The following is a 20531-nucleotide window of genomic DNA, read 5'->3' as shown; positions in this document are numbered from 1 at the left end:
TGGCCTTCAACAGGAAAAAAGGAGCTGTCTTGCTTCATGGAATTGTGGCTGCTTCTAGAAGCTGGGAAAGCTCAATTCTATAAACCAGTGTTATAGAATGGAGGCTATCATCTGCCAATCGTTGGAGTTGCTTCTGCAGAATACTGGGAAAGGCGAAGCCTTTGAATTCTCAGTTAGAGAGGTCCTCGGCTTCGCTAAACTACATTTCCCAGAATTCTGCAGGAGTAGATCAAACGATTGCCTTTGTTCTACAATGCTAGTGGGAAAACGTCCATAATTTTAAATTGTTTGCTTAAACTAAACACACCATTCCAGCCAACTATAAAACAGAGTAAAAACAGGATGGCCAGAAAGAGGTCCTCTAAATTATCCACCATCATTGGTGTTCTAATTTTTCACAAACATCTACTAAGCTGCCTTTTTACCTGTAAAGGAAAATAGAGGTGAAAAAGCAATTTGTGGGCACATCTATACTGACATTACCATGCAGCTTGGAAACAGTTTGCTGTATGGGGGATAAGATCAATATGTCTGGACCTAGTTTGAGGTAAGCTGGTATATTGAACATAGAACCTGGCCTTATACCACTCTGTGGGTTTCTTTCTTCTGTTTCTGGGAGAGATGAGCACCAGCTTCCTGGAGTCATATGAAGTGAAATAAAAGGAAAATTGACAGGTAAGAGCAAAAGCTATCAATTACTCCTCCCAGGAGTTCATTTAGCTCCTTGCTGCCCAACCATGCCCTTGGAGCACTTTTTGGCAGTCCCTATTCTAGAGTCTTTAATGTGCTTCAGCAGGGGTGGGTGTCTACAATGTGCTCTGCATTTTACGGAGCTGATTTCACCCTGATCTGGATGATATCACCTTTATATGATGGCATCTTCCGGAGAACATTATTTAGTTGAACTCGGACTTCCCTGTGACTTTTAAAAATGCATTGTATATACTCATAAATGCACACAGTATGCGTTTTGTGGCCATTGCAGTTTCAAGTCTTCTTGAAGCCACATCATAAGGTCAATGTAGATGAGACTTATTTCCCCTTTTTTTGTCATTTCTTGCCCCATCTACACTGATAAAAAGATAAAAGTAAGCATGCTTTATTTCCAACCAATTTAGACTATTATAATACTGAACTACCTGGGGGTGCCTTTGATGCTTCAGCTGCACCTCTCTGGACCAGCTGGAATTAACTGGGATGAATTAGAAAAACCATATTACTCCCCTGTTAAATCAGCTCCACAGACTGCCAGTTTTTTTCCCAGTACAGCTGAAAGTGCTGGCTATGACCTAAAAGGTCCAAAGGACACAACTGATGAGCATGCATGAAAAACTAAGGCAAATTAGGAGATAATGTGTAGGTGTTCACTTGCTTTATTTGTTTTAAAAAGCGTAATATGTTTTGGACACTAACAGAACTGCCCCTCCCCCCACACACACACATGTGCGCACACGTTTAATACACTAACAAGGACACACAATATTAGTTGTATTTTCTAAAAGCATGTAGATTTTAGTTGTAAACTGCAAATCATTTTGTGTCCCAGCTTTTTTGAGAGCCTGCTGAAATTGGGAGGGCAGATATCTGTTTTCACTCTGGGGGTGCCAAAATTTTACTATCAGCCCATTATGGTGGGGGGCTTCCCAGGCTTCCATTCCCATCATTGTAGGCATTTAAGTTGTGTGTTTCTATAGAGGAGAGGTGCTCAGCTGCAGGCAGGCTCACATGCTTTAAGGAGGCTTCTTACCTGTTTCTATTCTAGAGGAGAGGTGGTGCAATCTTTAAGGAGGCTTCTTGTTTAAGCTGTTCTTTCAACTCTAGAGGGGAGGTGATTGGGTGCAGGCAGGCATAGGCTTTAAGGAGGCTTCTTGTTCTTAAAACTGTTTTTCTATTCTAGAGGAGAGGCATTCAGCTGCAAGAGAGGCAGGCAGGCATGCTTTTTCAGTCCCAGCAGCACCAGCACACCATGACAGATTTCCAAGAGGCGTTTTAAGGAGGCCCAGAGAAAGAAGAGCTATGTCCTGTAGCTCAGTAGAGCTATCCTCCCTGGACTGCCTTAAATATCCCCTCTATTTTCAGTGCCTGCAATCTCCTTTCTTCTTGCCAGTTTTGCTTCCAAAAGCTGTTTCTAATTCTACTCTAGAGTATAGGTAAGTTTCTCTTTTTGTTTGCTGGGATTACTATTATTAATAATTGTTATTATCTTTTTGAAGTATTTTCTGAAGGAGAAAAAAGGAAGGAGAAAAAGAAGGTAAAAGGGTGACTCTCCATCTCCAAGTACCCAAATGCATACTCATCCCTCAGGTCCCCAACTCCCAGTCATTCCCATTAAATAAAAAGAATCAGAAAAATAAAGGAAAATCAAGAAGATTCAACTGCGATGCCAAATAGGGAGCTGAAATCGGCTCCCACTTGCTTTTGTGTCAGGCGGATTTTCGTACTGGGAGGGCCCTTACTGTTATGAGCTCCCAAAGTACTGAAGGTACCGAAGGAAACTGAGGAAATGGAGAAAATTAAATCTGTGCACAATCCTCATGTAAATTACATTATTCTCCATAACAGTGTGTATTCATACATTTACACATAACTTTTTAGAGTTGTATAATGAACTCTCCAACAAAATGGACTATTAAGCAAATAGATCTAGAGGCTATCATCTCTGGATATTTAAAATATATATTTAAAAAATAGAGCGAGCCTAAAGGCCTAAATGAAGAAAAAACTTCTCACCATCATCACCAAGTGTCTGATTAAACAATCCTGTTAACAGCCCATGTCTTCTATAAAAAAAACCCTCCTCACCAGTTCTCAAATTCGGATTCCCTTATAAAGTTAATTTGGATTTATGGATGTATACCATTTGACAATAATAATAATAATAATAATAATAATAATAATAATAATAATAATAAGGTATTTGGAAACAATAGACATTGACAAAATTACGATCTGCCAACTGCAAAAGGCCACCCTACTGGGATCTGTGCGTGTCATCCGAAAATACATCACACAGTCCTAGACACTTGGGAAGTGTTTGACTTGTGATTTTGTGAAACGAAATCCAGCATATCTATCTTGTTTGCTGTGTAATAATAATAATAATAATAATAATAATAATAATAATAATAATAATAATAATAATAATACTTTATTTATATTACACACTTCTCTCCAAGGGGATTCAGAGTGGATTACAGTATATAAACAAACACAAACAAACAGTATATAAATGAGACACACACATACACAAAGTCAAAGGCTTCTCCTTTCATTTCCTGTTCTGGAGACAGTGCTATTTTCTGGCTTTGGGGGAGGTGCTCTTCTTGATTTCCAAGCTGAGGAGCCTGCCAGAGAAGGGTGACCAAGATGATCAAAGGTCTGGAAACCCACTCTTAGGAGGAACAACTTAGAAAACTGGGTATGTTTAGCTTGGAGAAAACTGAGAGCTGACTTGATAACTATGTTTAAATATTCAATGACCTGTCATGTAGAAGATGGAGCAAGTCTATTTTTTGTTGCTCCAGACACTAGAACACAAACTAATGGATTGAAATCACAAGAAAAGATATTCCATCTAAACCTTAAGAATGTCTTTACTATAACTGCTATTCAAAAGTGGAACAACTTTAGAGTGGTGGACATTCAGGACCACTTTCAGTGTGTATACTTTCATGGCACATGATTGAACTAGATGGCTTTTGTGATATCCTCCCACGCTAAGAATCTACAATGTTTTTGAGTTATTTTATTGGAAACTAACTTTACCAGACAATCAGTTTGAAGAGGAGATTAATTATGAATAATATGAATGACATTGCCAAATGGGTACTGTAATTAATTATATGTTTCCTTTTTTGCAAATGAGATGGGATAGATGATTCTTCTCAAGGGACCAGATATGACCTAATAGCTTTGAAACAGTTGAAAACCTACTCACGAATGCCTTGAAAGATCTCTCCATCTACTACGAAGATAACCACCTGAAGTCTAATCCTGCCAAGACACAAGGGTGTGCTTTCCACCTACGTAAGCATGAAGCCAACAGGAAACTGAAAGTTACTTGGGAAGGCCAAGAGCTTGAACACTGTTTCCATCTTAAATATCTTGGTGTCACCTTAGATTGAACACTAACATATAGGAAACATATGTATGAACACCAAGTACAAAGTAGCTGCACGCAATAACATCCTGCAAAAACTGACTGGCAGCGCATGGGGTACAGACCCACAAGTAATAAGAACATCAGGCTTGACCTTGTCTTACTCAACTGCTGAGTACGCCTATCCTGTCTGGCACAAGTCTGTCCATGTGAAGCAGGTGAACATAGCACTGAACGAAACATGCAGAATAATCACAGGATGCCTTAAACCTGCACCTGTTGAAAAACTCTACAAGCTAGCTGGCATTGCTCCCCCAATGTGAGACGGGAAGTTGCTGCTAGCTGGGAGAGAAATAAAGTCGAACACTAAGAAAGCCCTCCACTGCATGACTATCAGTCTCCTCCCAGTAGACTCAAATCAAGGAAAAGCTTCATGAGAACCACAACTCCTCTTAATGTTCCTCCGGCAACAGCAAGGGTATCCCTCTGGGCAGCTAAACCAGGCAATCCTAACTGGATGGCCCCCCACGAGGGTCTGCTTCCAGGGGCAAAGCAAGAATGGGTAACTGAACAGACTCAGAAGCGGAGTGGGAAAATCAAAAGACAACCTGACAAGATGGCACTACCTGGAGGAATCTTCCACTTTGTGTGACTGTGGAGCAGAACAAAGAACTTTGCATAATGTATGCTTGCCCACAATATCCTGTCTCATGTACGGAGGAAGAGTTGTTTAAAGCTATGGACAATGCGGTTGCTGTTGCCCGTTTTTGGTCTAAAACTATTTAGCTGCTTGTGATTCCTTTATTTGATCACTTTTAAACTTATTTATTATGCAATGCTTTTGACATGAAATAAATAAAACCTAATAGCTATGGGTTTCTGACCTATACCCAGAGCATGGAAGCATTACTTTACTGTAATAGAGAGCCTAGAATTTCCAGCCAGTATTTTTCTAAATTTCCCTACAAGTGAAATGTACCCTAGAGTGTTCCAATTTACTTTCTGATGTACTAGAAAGTTTGTATGAAAATGGTCTAAAAAAATATCCTTGCCTGCTCTGCTATTCTAACAAAAGCTGAAAATGCAAATAATGGTTTAATTTATTATATCAGCATTACAGAACTCCAGCTGTGTGCGATAACCAAAGCAATTTATTAGATTTGATGTGGCACCATGTCCCTTTTATCTTGACATTAAATTCAAGGGAGGAGAGAATTGATGAAGTCTTGGTGGATTTCATATTTAATTGATTTAAAAAGGAGTCCACTCAAAATAACTTTTGTAATCGTATTGCCTGTCAATTCTGCAAACACTAAGAACCTTTACTACTAGTTTAACATGCAGATCCGTCTGATTTAATGAACAAGGAAGTAGCTCTGACAGCATGCCAGGTGTGAGGGAATTGCAGGAAAAAGGTATACTTTGTAATGGATAGGGGCCATCCTTTGAAATAGAGGAAGTGTGGTGTAGTAGTCTGAGTACTGGACTGTGGCCCCTTTTACACTGCCATATAAAATCCAGATTATCTGCTTTGAACTGGATTATATGACAGTGTAGAATCATATAATCCAGTTCTAATCAGATAATATGGATTATCTGCTTTGATAATCTGGATTATATGGCCGTATAGAAGAGGCCTTTGGCTCTAGAGGCCAAGATTCAAATATTTGTTTGACCATGGAAACCCACTCAGGCCCCTTCTACACTGCCATATAATCCAGATTATCAACATCTGCTTTGAACTGGATTATATGGGTCTACACTATCATATGATACAGTTCAAAGCAGATCATTTGGATCTTATATGACAGTGTAGAAAGGGGCCTCAGTGACCTTAGGTGAATCACACACTCTCATCCTCAGAGGGAGGCAACCCCCCCCCCCCTTTTGAAGAAATCACCTTAAGGTCGCCATAATTTATAAATAACTTGAAGACACAGAATAATAGCAATCCTTTGAATACATAGAAAAGACATGTTATTAGGCCAAATCTGATCCCTTGAGAGGAATCCTCTATCCCATCTCATTTGCAAAAAAAAGGAGAAAAAAAAGAAGGAAAAATGTAATTAACCTGAACATTTTAAAGGGGGGAGGCTCAGCAAATGAGCTTGCAAATGGGTTCATCTCCCATTTAAATTCATGACTGCTAATAGAAAATAAGATGTACATATGCCACAAAGAGATGTACATATGTCACAAATGTTTGTCCTAACCAGAGGCCTAGAATATGGAACAATGATGATCGGTGGGTCTTCCGTTTAGTAATTTGATATTAACTTAATTAGTAATGTCCTATTGAGACCAACACAAATGATTCAGAAGTGTATATTTCTCCATGGCAGGAGTTGGACTAGATGGCTCTTGTGGTCCCTTCCAACTTTAATAATCTATTATTCTATTTAAAAAATTCAGACCTTCAGCAAGATGTTGTACTGGTAATAGGAGCTAGGATTTGCCATAAACTAATGATGACGACAACATCCTATATAACCATATAAAAGCAATACATATTAAAATCCATCAATAAATATTTTCAAAACTATGACTTAAAAATAAAAGTTAATACACATTTTAGTGCTTCAAATGTTAGCCATGTTTCCGGATATATTTCACCTGACGATTCCAAAAAAAGGCATTAGTTTCTCCCTATCAGCACTGGTTTTTTGAGATACAGAACATAAGCATCTACCAATCGCCATCAGCTCGCCTATAGAAAACTATAACCATAGCTAAGAAACTAGAGCTCATGCGATTTATTTAATGCAATTTTCCGAAAGCGCTCCAAATTACCCTAGGAATAGGCCTAAAAACAATTATGCTTTGAAAAGTGCATGTGGCCTGCAGGCCTGGGAGAGAAAGTGCAGGTGCCTGCCTGCAGCACCTGTTCTCTAGAGGAAGAAACAGCTTTGAGAACTTGTCTCCTTTAAATGCCTTGGAAAGTGCACATGGCTTAGGAGAGAAAGTACGAGCACCTGCGTGCAGTGTGCAACGGATCCTGCCTACCTTGCAGGGCTGGTGTGCGGCCATTTTGCAGGCCTTGCTTGCAAAAAGCTCAGCAGAGCAAGGGGGAGGAGCAATTAGGCAGCCATTACAGTAAGTGCAGTCTGATTGGCTGATGCAAATGGGAGAAATTGCTTAGCAACTGGAGAAGGGCGGAACCAAAGTGATAGTTGGAGCTAGGCAGCGAAATTTTTTTTTTCCAGTTAGTCAGTTAGTTAGTGGGAGTTTGAAGTGTGGAGATAGAGACAAATTTGGGGACCGTGTTTTTAAAAGAAAGGAATCTCTTGGAGGAATATAGTTAAAAGCCTTCAGGAACAGAAGGACTGAGAACTATATTGTGACTCTATAGTCTAGAGTATTGACGTTAAATCCCAGGAGAAGTGGATTTAAAAGTTTAAACGGTCCTGTTTGTGTTTTCTGTGTCTTCATATTTCCACAGAATCCAAGTTATAGAACCACCTTTTATAAGAGAAAAGCCTAACTTGTTATTGAAATTGCTACGCATCTTTACTGTTCAATGTTAATGAAACCGCTACGCTTCTTTACTGCTCAGATACAAATAAACAACAACTTCTGGTTTTTCTCACATAAAGTGTCTTGTCTCTCTCTCTCAATATCCTAACATAGAAGAGGCTCCTGAATATAACATTGGTGGCAGCATCAGTAGAGGTAGTGAGTTCGAATCCACCCTGATTTTGGTGGCAGCTGAAATCCAAGCCTCTGCAATTTTGGCAGTTCTGAAAAATCCTTTAAATTTTATATTTTGAAAGCTAATCCTCTATACAGTGCCTCTCCACTAGAATAGAAGATAAGAACTTTCCTCCTTAAAGCATCCTCCTATCTGCAGCCTCTCCTCTAGAGTATAGCTTAAATGCCTAAAATGACGGGAAGCACCCGCCCCCCATAATGTGTCGAAAGAAAACAGATCTTTTGGCACCACAGAGCAAAAACAATTATCTGCCCTCCCAATTTCAGGAGGCCTCGAAAAAAAATGGATTGGGGCTCCCACCGAAAGCTGGGATACAAAACGGGTCAAGGTTTATTCCAAAAAGACAACTCTATTGGCAACACTCTCTCCATGCAAAGACTATGGGAATTTGGGATGGATTTGGTTTTGCTTTTCCATTTAAATCTGAGCATGTTATGAGGTATAACTTCATAACTAGGTGCAGAAGCCATTATAATCCATATCATCTCCAAATAAAAGAATCATATAAAATGTACCGAGAAAGACATTAACCTGAGTCTTCGAAGAGAATTGCTGGCCAGAAAGAAATATACCTGCTAGCTATACAAACCATGCAAGCTAGTATTCAGCAACTTGATATATTCCAGTCTTGATTTGCAAACATCCATCCGGAAAACTTTGATCTAAAATAATGTAATCAAATAAGCTTTCAGCAGCCTGTAAATGATTAAATGGAAGTGACTTGGTCTGTTTTAAAACACTTGGCGGTAGTAAAATGGCATTTCTTTTCATAATTTCTCTTCTTTCAGTTATGAGAAAACTAGCACTGGAAACCTAGGGACCAGGTGCTACACAATAATACCATGGCATGATTATGGAGCTGTTATTTGAAAAGTGTTATTGCAGAAATGAACACTCTAGCTATGAATAGTCCATGAGAGTTGGTTCCACTTAAACATTAGCTTGCCACATTATCAGGGGAAGAAAACCCACTCACCAGTAATTTACTTTCCTTTCCTTTTAAAAAGAAATCTATTAGGGAAAAGCACTTGCAAATGATGTGTAAATGGAAGAAAACGGCACATGACAAAAACATGGATCATTTTCTTGAGCTATCTTCTCTTTGTGTTCAATTTCTTGCTATTTATGATGGCACAGAGAAAATGAATGGTAGAGATCTCAGTCCCTTCTGTTTGTAAATGGCATTATTGGATGGCAAAGGACACCTTTACATGTCCAACAGAAGTACAAAACCAGCTCTGGTGAGGAAGCTGAAAATATCTCAATGTTGATTTTGTTACATTTCCCCAATCCTGTCTGTCCTTTTATTCTACCATCTGTTTGCATAAGGTTGTTAGACATTGTTTTTGACTCTAATATGGAAATTCATGCACAGTTTATGTATGCCTGTGGCCTACATACATTTGTACATATTTCCCTGGAACTGAAGCATGTTGATGTCTATTTTTCAACTACACACAATGGTGCCATTTACATATTTAAAATGCTGTGCATATAGTATTCCATTGCTTCAGAATTCATCACAAGACTTAAAAATATGCAGTTTTTATAGGTCATGGTGACAAAATTCACACTTTTGTCCAGAATTTCAACTTGAGCAAAATTCTCTTCCTGGGTTAGATAAGCAGACTGCTTTCAGAAGCACCCAATTCTGAGCACATTAAATACCGTCCTCATTGCCCACCCCACCTCTCTGTATGTGCCAGATTTTTTTTACTTCCAATACTGACACCAAATATCTGGACTATTGCATAGACAAATGCTCTAAAAGCTGGCAAATCAATTTCCACAAAGAGAACATCATTTGTAAAATGTTTAAATACTATTTCATAAATCTGATGTCTTGAAGACCATCCATGTCCAGGATGTGGCTGTACAGGATTCCATAGTGGCTAAGACTGTCTTCTCTAGGAACTTCCAGATAGACTTTATTTTCCTTAGAAATTAATTTGTATCCTTCAGGTAGGACATTCTCCTACACAATTTATAAGCACCGTAGGGAATCATCTTACCGTTGTGTTTCATCCCAGCTCTGTCTTGTAAGAAGATGGAAGTAAACTCTCCCCAACACACCATGCACATCTCTTACTGTTGTTAAGCATCTGATTCCCCTTCTACACTGCCATATAATCCAGGGTATCAAAGCAGATAATCTGGATTTTATATGGCAGTGTAGAAGGGACCTGAAAGCACATTCTTTCTCTTCACACGCTAAGAGTCTGTCTCCTCCCATTTCATCAGATTGGTTGCGCAAATCATTTTAAAATACACACATCAGGAAATCATGTTACAATGAAATCACATTTTCTCACAGAGAAAAGTAAATGTTATTTCAAGGGTTTGTTTCTCAGTGGCAAGTTCTCAGTTTACCAGAAAATTTTCTTAAAGGACAATGAGTACCATGTATCCCATTCTTCTTGTCACACAACTGTTCTGTGAACTATACCTGCAAGTGGTACAGCACCTGCAAAGAAGAATAAGTGTCATGCCATATGTTCCCTGCTGCCAGCTAGAGCAGAAATAATCAATGACAGTATATAGGAAAGAAAAAAAAAGGAAGCATACAGAGATTGCCCACAAGTATGCGCCATTCTGATGACAAAGATGGAAAACCTCAGAGCTCACAATTAAAGGTGGATTCCCTATCCCACAACAGTGATTATTGCCCCTGGAGACTAGTGTAGGCTATTCAAAACTGGCTACGAAGAAAACTGTAGGCACAGATTTCCGATGGGATGGGAACCTTTTAAAGATGGTACAGGAGAAGTTTCATGCAGTGGAAACTGTTGGAAAGTGTGGGTTTGCCTTAAATAATGAGTAACTTCACCGTGGGAGAAGGTCTGTAGCTTGGAATATAGGTGCCATACTATCTGAGGAGTTAGTCCCTATATACAGATGCTCTGATAGTCCTTAAATGAGGATTGTACGATGCCATAACTAGCCAGTTTGATTATGTGAAGGGACTGAAGATAGTACAGGAGAAGTGTTATGAGATGGAAACCATCAGAAACTGTGGATTTGCCTTAAATAATTTGAACAACTTCACCGTGGGAGAAGGTCCGTAGCTTGGAATATAGGTGCCATACTGTCCGAGGAGTGAGTCCCTATATACAGATGCTCTAATAGTCCTTAAATGAGGATTGTACAATGCCAGAGCTAGCCAATTTGATTATCTGAAGGGACTGAAGATAGTAGAGAAGAAGTGTCATGGGATGGAAACCATTGGAAACTATGGATTTGCCTTAAATAATGTGAGTAACTTCACCGTGGAAGAAGGTCTATAGCTTGGAATATTGGTGCCATACTGCCTGAGGAGCTCCGGTGGCGAAGTGTGTTAAAGCACAGAGCTGCTGAACTTGCAGACCGAAAGGTCCCAGGTTCAAATCCTGGGAGTGGAGTGAGCGGCCGCTGTTAGCTCCAGCTTCTGCCAACCTAGCAGTTCAAAAACATGCAAATGTGAGCAGATCAATAAGTACCACTCCGGCGGGAAGGTAACGGCGCTCCATGCAGTCATGCCGACCACATGACCTTGGAGGTGTCTACGGACAACGCCAGCTCTTCGGATTAGAAATGGAGATGAGCACCAACCCCCAGAGTCAGACATGACTGGACTTAACATCAGAGGAAACCTTTACCTTTACCTTTACCGCCTGTGGGGTGAGTCCCTATATACAAATGCTCTGACAGTCCTTAAATGAGGATTGTACAATGTCACAACTAGCCAGTTTGATTATTTGAAGGGACTGAAGATTTGTGGTGCTGTTTATTGCATCTTACAAAACTTCAAGCTACACTGCATTCACAGCATGTGAAAAACGTAATAATTAGTGTTCACACTTATACAGCATTTCCAAGAGCTCTTCACACTGTTTACAAAGATGTTCTTTACAGCATCTTTGTAGAGTAGCCCAGTGTTTTAGTCTCCGTCTTATAGATAGGGTGCTTTGAGAGCAGAATGATTTTTACCAAGCTGCTGACAGAGTTAATGGCTGAGGTAAAAATTGCACTAAGAGGCACCATTCATAATTCGGCAGAATGATGAAAAATGAAATTCATCAGGGGAACAGTGGCAAGTCATGCATAACAGATTGAACCGTTTCTACATTTTATACACAGGCAAAATCCCTCATGGTACAAAGGGAATGATGAAAGTTGTGAGGCTAAGGTGATTGATACACCAGAAAATTAAAAATAAGTCAAAGCACTTTTGTGGGTAGGAAGTAATGGTATTCAACATGTTAAGTAGTAAACAGCATAGACAGCCTGTTCTGCTGTTTTCTCTACTTTATACATAAATACCAATATCAAACATACAGGTAGTGCAGAAAGAAGTCTTTAAGAGTAAGGCAACACTCCTCCAGTTATAATCAGCATCCATGGTAAGGGGGGCTCACAGAAAATTTCATCACATAAAGGGGCTATCACTATCACCCCATATTGTACAGTTTTATGTGCACATGTTAGTTAATATGTAGGGCTGTGCCTGCTGTGCGTACACACAGACATGTCTGCAATCCTGATCAGGAAGTTTGAGCAACCAGAGGCTAGACCTTTTTACTTGGAATGCCATAGTTGTCTGATTTTTCTGTGTTCGGAACTGGAGTAGCATTTCATTCTGCTACATTGGATGTAAAAGAGAATTTCGGGATCCACAGACTTAAGCCTATAAGGTGTCAAGGACTTAACTCTCCCGATCTTGAAATCCTCTCTTACATCCCAAGTACTTGAAAGAGATGGTGCCTCAAGACCTTAACACTTTGTGAGCTTAACCTAGAGGATAATATATAAGCACCATCATCTGCTTAAGGATAGAGTGCAGGCAACAGAGTGCTCTAACCTGCTACCTGGCATGCAGCTTACTTCATTTTCAGCAACTGAGGAAAACAGGAGCCAAAATATTTTTTTCTAATTCATTTATTAATTTCTGTTTTGTAATCACTCTAATGGTGTGCGTATGTTTGCTTATTGGACTAGCTGTATCCATTTGAGATCCAGGGCAAAACTATCAGAAATATGATTTGTTTGCTTGTTTTAAAATTCTGTGTGTGTGTGTGTCTACCTACCTTCTCCCCAGTCCTGAAGCTATAGATGGCCTAAGAACTTAAAGCAAGAACAGATAAAAAAATCACATCACATTTATTTTCTGTTGCTCTGGAGTCTAGGACACAGAGCAATGGATTCAAATTTCAGGAAAAACGATTTCAGCTAAACATTAGGAAGAACTTCCTGATGGTAAGAGCTATTCGACAGTGGAATATGCTGCTTCAAAGTGTGGTGGAGTCTCCTTCTCTGGGGTTTTTAAAGCAGAGGCTGAATGGCCATCTGTCAAGCATGCTTTGATTATGTGTTCCTGCATGGCCAGGGGTAGGACCAGGACCCCTGCTACACTGCCATATAATACAGATTATCAAAGCAGATAATCTGCATTACCTGCTTTGAACTGGATTATATGAGTCTACATTGCCATATAATAATCTGGATTTTATGTGGTAGTGTAAAAGGGGTCTGGTTGGACTGAGGTCTCTTCCAACTCTATGATTCTATGACAAGTTCAGATATAATTAATTTTAATCAGTAAGAATAAAAACAATTGGAAAATATAAATATTTTAAAAAGAAAAGCAACAAATGCAGACAACACAGCACATTATTAAAGACTCCTTTCCCATCAACAATCACCCCTCAAAGATTTGTTGAAACAAAAAGGTCTTCACTTTTCCATGGAGGTCTAGCACCTATACTAAGGGAGCAAAATAATATATACCAAAGATATACCAGATTGCTGTGTGGCCATCAAGTGTGAATCCATTCCTTCCTCTTGTAGCATTAAGGGGTTCAGTTTCAATTTTAAAAACTTTGCTTATAAAAACAGTAAATTGAGTGGATGAATTGTTCCTAGCTTTCATGCCACTGAGTGCTTTGCACCCTTGAATTCTTCCTCATGAGCTCAGCTATTGTTATATGGGAAGATTGGGCATATTGATAGACAGTGGAGATGTTCCAGACTTCATTCTTCTCTTCCTGTAGTAATGGAGGGAAATAAATTGATGTTTGGCAGCAAATGCAGAACTGCACACTGCCATAAAATGGGAGTGGGGTTTTTGCAGTAGAAAAGCAGTGAGAATGCTTCCCCATTTACTGCTTTCCTGCATATTCCCCTTTCTCCATTTTTCCAGCGGACATTGCTGATATGTATCTAAATACAACCCAGGTGGGGAATAATGAGACAGTAAGTTTTGGGGCAAAAGAGGAGACATACGACTTAATCAGAAAAAGCAGGCAAAGAGTCTTTGCTTGGCTTCTGGCTAGGAAAGAGGGATCCGCAGGGAGAATCTATCACCTTGCACACAGCTCCTTCTCACAACATTTCCCCCACCACATGGAGAAAGTGTCACACTCATGGGGATGCCCTGTTTTGGCTCCATTGGAGCCAGCACAACATGGGAAGCCTCTAGTGTTAGGATGAAAGCATCTAGAGACATGTTGTGAGCAGGGCCTAAGCCAGAAGTTACACAATGTCATGTGATGTCCAACATTGGTCTCTGTCCCCAAGATAGGTTGAAAGTGTCCTAAGACATTAATTTCACCTCATCTGATAAGGTCATAGGAAAGGATCAACCAAATTCCCCACTGCAACTTATCACTTTGATTCAGTTTTCCTTGACAAAAGAAGGCACTAAATCTAAGAGAAAGCTTCCATCAGCCCTTTTAAAAAATACCATAAGTTCTTTCCTCCTCAACACCTCATTTTTTTCAAGATGGTGGTAATGACAACTATAGCAAGATTCTGATGAACCAGTTTCAAAACAGGTGGGTCATTTACTGGAGCATTCATGCATGATCGCTTTCTCTCTCTTCCCCCCTCTCCCAACACATGCACTTTCACTCACCTACATAGAACAGTATTAAGGAAATAAAGATGGCTTCCAACAAATTGAATTGCTGCATCTTGTGTCTGAAAGTGAGAAGGGGGGATAGAAAAAAAGAACGTGGGGGGAGGGAGACAACTTTAAATATTCATTGATTTTTTTATGAGACTGAAAGGGAAGATATTCCTTGATGTTTTAATTTTCAGAACTTACTGGTCAATCCACTGCCTCCACAAGGAAATGACCATTTGGGGAGCAAGATGGAAGGGGCTTCCCACTGGAGTCTATGCTGAGCGTGGGCTGCTCTTTGTACCCTGAAGCTCTTGGCTCAGCTTTGAAAATTTAATACCCTGTCCATCTCTATCAAATATGCACTCTTAATACCTTTCCTTTGCACTGAGCTGAAGTGTGCCATTTGGAGCGTATGCCTAATCTGTTAAAAAACAGTCACCATGATCTGCAGATGGTTTGGATATATTTGCTCTCATTACCTGAAAATCACTACCTTGGGATAAATAGAGGGTTTCAACTTCTCATCCTCTGCCTTTTATCTTTATGCTGCAGGCTTTGCAAGTGCTCCATTTTCTTCCTCATTTTTGCTCTAGATTGGATTTGGAAACTAATGCAAATGAGCTAAAGAGACGAAATAAATTCAAGACATGATGCTCATTAAAATCCAATTTTATATTTGTAATAACACCCCCTCCCCAAAGTGATGTGTGCCTCTGCATTAACCCTAGTGGCAGCCAGAGCCACATTTTCGAAACCAAGAGGTTGAATTCATAATCAACCTGTCCAGAAAAAGCAGGTGCCCATAGGAAGATCTCATTCTGTGAAGCATTTAAATATGCATGTTCCTATCTTTAATATATTTAAAAGCAAGCAAGCAAAGAAAAGTGAAGGGGAGAGGAGCTGGCCTAAATATTTATTCATGTATATTTCAGTTGATCTTTTTCAACTGCTGCGTTTTGGAAACCTAAACTCATTAATGTCACTGAAGCCTTTTTCTTTCTGAAAGTCTTTGAAGTCTGATGCCAGCATCAACAGCATTATGATTCTGTATTGTGTCTATCCTTTAGATAAGGGTTGTGTGGAGGGGGAATCCATCTGTATATTTACATATTATTTACAAATGCAGCACAAGTTGCCAAATCCAGCTTTTCTGTTGAAAAAAAGTCAACAGCCTAGAAATATAAACCAATGGCCACAAATTCCCTGAATGTAAGCAAGGATGATACAGTAATTCATCGCATGCTGTTTCCAATGAGTAAGGCAATGATTCCAAACATTTCTGATATTATGGGTCAGACTACAACTTTTATTAAACCCAGCAAAGCAAGCTGAATAGGAATGACAGGAGTTAGTTAAAGTAAAGTGGGCCCTTGGTATCTGCTGTAATTTGGTTCCAGGAAATTCTGTGGCTGCCAAAATCCATCAGTGCACAGGTCTCATTATATACAATGGAGTAGTAAAATGGTGTTCTCCTTATATCAAGGTTTGATTTTTATTTTTAGATTAAAAAAAATGGGTGAATCTGTGGATACAGAATCTGTGGATATGGAAGGCTGACTGTACAATGTATCTCAAGGTCATCAGGTTGAGACAGACTGGTACATGACAAGACACAGTTAAGCACATATGCCTCTCACATATTATCTGGGATTTCTCTCTGCTTGAAATGTATTCCAACACCCATCTAAACTCCGCTAGTCAATATCCATGTGTCAACCTATTGCTTTGTACATATCTGTTTGTTTAAATGATTTGGGTGTGGATGGACTGGGACAAGAACGTCAAATGCAGAGAATATGAGACATTCTGCACACTTTCTATTGACAAGTAGTGGAGAGGCAAGTCAAAAGACTTTGGTCTAAAGCAGTGATTCTCAAGCTGGGAGCCCCAGATGTTTTTGGCCTACAACTCCCAGAAATCCCAGCCAATTTACCAGCTGTTAGGATTTCTGGGAGTTGAAGGCCAAAAACATCTGGGGATCTCAGGTTGAGAACCACTGGTCTAAAGCCTACAATTAATTAGTCCTAACGAGCACACCTATTAAATCAGCTGGATTTACCAATGTGTTGACTCACCATTCAACAACTGATGGAAGGATTTGCTGTAGTGGACACTAATCACCTGAATTCCACCTTCTGAAAGCAAAAAGATTCATTTTCAACAATATTAATTGGATATAACTTCTCTCTCTCTCTCTCTCTCTCTCTCTCTCTCTCTCTCTCTCTATATATATATATATATATATATATATATATATATATATATATATATATATATATTACTACTTTTGGCTATGGGGTTCCTGAAGTTGTAGATCAACATGTAACTTCTCTAAGCTTTAATATGGCCCAATATTATATTTCCAACAATTGGCAGACCATTCCATCTAGAAAGTTCACAAAAAGGCCATAAAAAGAAACAACCATTTTGCTGTTTAGCTTCCTCAGTTTGATACTTAGAAAACACTAAATCTATCACCAAGAAACTCTCTAAAGATGGTGCCAATGCACTTTCACACATTTCTCTTTTAAAATCCATTTATCATTTAATGGAAGCTGGGTCCCACAAAAAAGCAACAACAAACTAAGTATGTCTCTTCCATTCATCTCAGAATTTTGAACTTGTCGGGTTGTCAAAGCTTTCACCTTTGATTAATATATGTCCTCTGGAGTATTAATTTCTGTTTATGAAAGCATTCTGGATGAAATTGCTGTGCAGTCTTATGTTAAACGACCTTTTAAAATGCCTTGATACCGAAAACTTTTTAGAGTATTGATGTTGAGTTTTTTAAAATTCAATCTTTAATTCTATGGGTCACTACTCTTGTGCAGCATGTCAAACTTGGTTCATTAGACTCTCATTTTATTTTCCATTAGATGTCACTCACTATTGTATAACTTCTTGCCACTAAGTACCTGTAAGGTATAAATTTTTACTGAACTACAGAATATTTCCCAGTCATTATCTTATATTATTTATTTGTTATCCTACCTGCTGATGCATGAGAAGACAAGTGTGTCCAGATTTATCCTAGCCAGCATAACCTAGGGATGTAATTATTTTCTAACTTCATTCTTGAAGAAAACAATGAGAAATTTTCAAAATTTTCTTCGTGAATTGAGAAAGTCTATGAAAAACATACATTTTTAATGACTAGTTGGATTTTAAAATTAATCTGGGCAGGATTCACATTTTTGGAGTGTTGAAATGGCATTATCCATGCCAAAGCAATATTCTATTCATAAATACTATTTTCTATGTAGAAAATGCTGTTTCAGGCACAAAATATGCTGTTTCCTGTATAGAAAAGTCTATAGTTGAAGAGTTATTCTGCACAAAATTGATGTTTACATGTTGTAGGTTTTAAGTTGTAATTTGTATTGTTTTTAACACTGTTAGCCACTTTGCATCTTTAGGAGAGGTAAGCAGGTTATTATTATTATTTGCAGAAAAGAAGATTTTCTCTGCAGGAAACATCATTTTCTGTACAGTTGTTGTGGTTGTGCCCTCACATAATTTCCCACCTATGGTGGTCCTAAGGTGAACCTATCATGGTTGTTTTCAGCAAGATTTATTCAGGGGGTCTGCCATTGCTTTCCACCGAAGCAATGAGATTATGACTTGCCCAGGGTCTTACCTGAGTGGGGCATTGAACCCTGTTGCCCAATGTCGCAGTCAACATTCAAACCACTATATCAAGCTGGTTCATTTTCTGTACTAAATATAATACATTTATTTTTCATGCACAAAAATGTTTTCTGTACCAAGATAATACCAATTCATTCAGAATAAGGTCCAAATCATGATGATTCTTATTAGTCTACTATTTTCCTCATTAGGGTTTTCCAACATCAAAGAAACACATTTTTGTGAATAGTTTAAAATACTTGGTTTCCATTCCTAACCACTAGTGAGGGGCTATGGGCTTTGAAGCCAAAACATTGGAGAGAGTATGTAATTTATCGCTTAGTTGTACCGTTAATGAGAGGCAGATAACTTAGAGTCTACAGGTCTGTGGTACTTCATTGTGTTATTTTCCAATTCCTTTAAAAATTAACACACACAGTTAACACCTTTGTCTGATTCCTGGTCCTACCTAAAATTATGTACATAGTTGGAAGATGTGTTTATACATAAAGAAAACATCCATGCACATACCAGGGCTGCCAGTAAAACCAAGACAATAGCAGAAATGTGCCCACTTACTTGACTGCAGTTCCATTTCTTCTAGGCTCCTCTTAGGTTTAGCATAGACATAGTAATTACTACAAGTAAGATAAAAATAAGAAAAAATAGCGACCAAGAAAGTTGTCCTATTGCAGTCAGCCCACCCCCCCCCCCACCAAAATGGATCCCATCACCAATGAACAAGAAGGATCCAACACCACATAAAGCACAATCTAAGTGTCCTTCTAAGAGCTAGTATGGTGTAGTATTTTCAACACTGGAGACCAGGATTCAAATCCCTGCTTGGCCAAGAAACTCACTGGGAGGCCTTGGGTCAAGTCAAACTCTCTCATTATCAGAGGAAGGCAAAAGGAAACCAGTTCTAAACAATCTTGTCAAGAAAGCCCTGTGATAAGCTCACCTTAGGGTCATCGTAGATCAGAAATGACCTGAAGGCATACAGCAATAACTTTAATAATAATAACTTTATTTTTATACCCCGCCCCATCTCCCCGAAGGGACTCGGGGCGGCTCACATGGGGCCATGCCCGATACAACAATCAAAAAACCAATCACAAAGCCATAACACAATTAACCCAATAAAAACATCAACATCAATAAAAACAATCATTAAAATGAGCATGAATCATGCAATATTAAAATCAGGGGACTAAATTCATAGATCCCGGGCAAAGTGCAGAAAATACCAAAATGGAGACAGGCAATTTCACAGTTAAAATGGACAATAAAGTGCAGTGTAATAATGGTAAAACATCAGAAATGGGGCAATTATAGAATGGGCAGACAGGTCAACCCAACAACAATTAAATGTTAAAGGCCTTTTGGAAGAGCCAGGTTTTTAAGCTCTTCCAGAAGGAGAGGAGGGTAGGAGCCTGCCTGATCTCCCTGGGGAGCGAATTCCAAAGCCGGGGGGCCACGATGGAGAAGGCCCTCTCTCTTCTCCCCACCAACCGAGATTGCGAGGGTGGTGGGAGCGAGAGAAGGGCCTCCCCCAACGAGCGAAGAGAACGTGCGGGTTCATAGGGGGAGATGCGGTCTCTAAGGTAGGTGGGTCCCAAACCGTTTAGGGCTTTGTAGGTAATAACCTGCACCTTGAATTGGGCCTGGAAAGTAAATGACAGCCAGTGGAGCTCCTTAAACAGAGGCGTTGAACGCGTCCTGTAATTCGCTCCAGTTAGAAGCCTGGCTGCTGAACGCTGTACTAGTTGTAGTTTTCGGGCCGTCTTCAAAGGCAGCCCCACGTAGAGCGCATTGCAATAATCCAGTCTAGAGGTAACTAAGGCGTGGACCACCATGGTCAGATCAGACTTCTCGAGGTATGGTCGCAGCTAGCGCACAAGTTTTAATTGTGCAAAGGCCCTCCCGGCCACAGCCGACACCTGAGCCTCAAGCGTCAGCCCCGAATCCAGGAAGACCCCCAAACTGCGGACCTGCGCCTTCAGGGGGAGTGCGACCCCGTCAAGCACAGGTTGCCACCCAATAACCCGATCAGACATACGACTGACCTGGAGGACCTCTGTCTTGTCGGGATTAAGTCTCAGCTTGTTCACCCTCATCCAGGCCAATACAGCGGCCAGGCACTGGTCCAGAATCCGAGGGGCTTCCTTGGATTTAGGTGGAAAAGAGTAGTAGAGTTGGCTGTCATCCACGTAGAG

The sequence above is a fragment of the Anolis carolinensis genome, chromosome 5 (assembly GCF_035594765.1).
Source record: "Anolis carolinensis isolate JA03-04 chromosome 5, rAnoCar3.1.pri, whole genome shotgun sequence".
Classification (NCBI taxonomy): Eukaryota; Metazoa; Chordata; class Lepidosauria; order Squamata; family Dactyloidae; genus Anolis; species Anolis carolinensis.
This window is presented reverse-complemented; position numbering follows the sequence as displayed.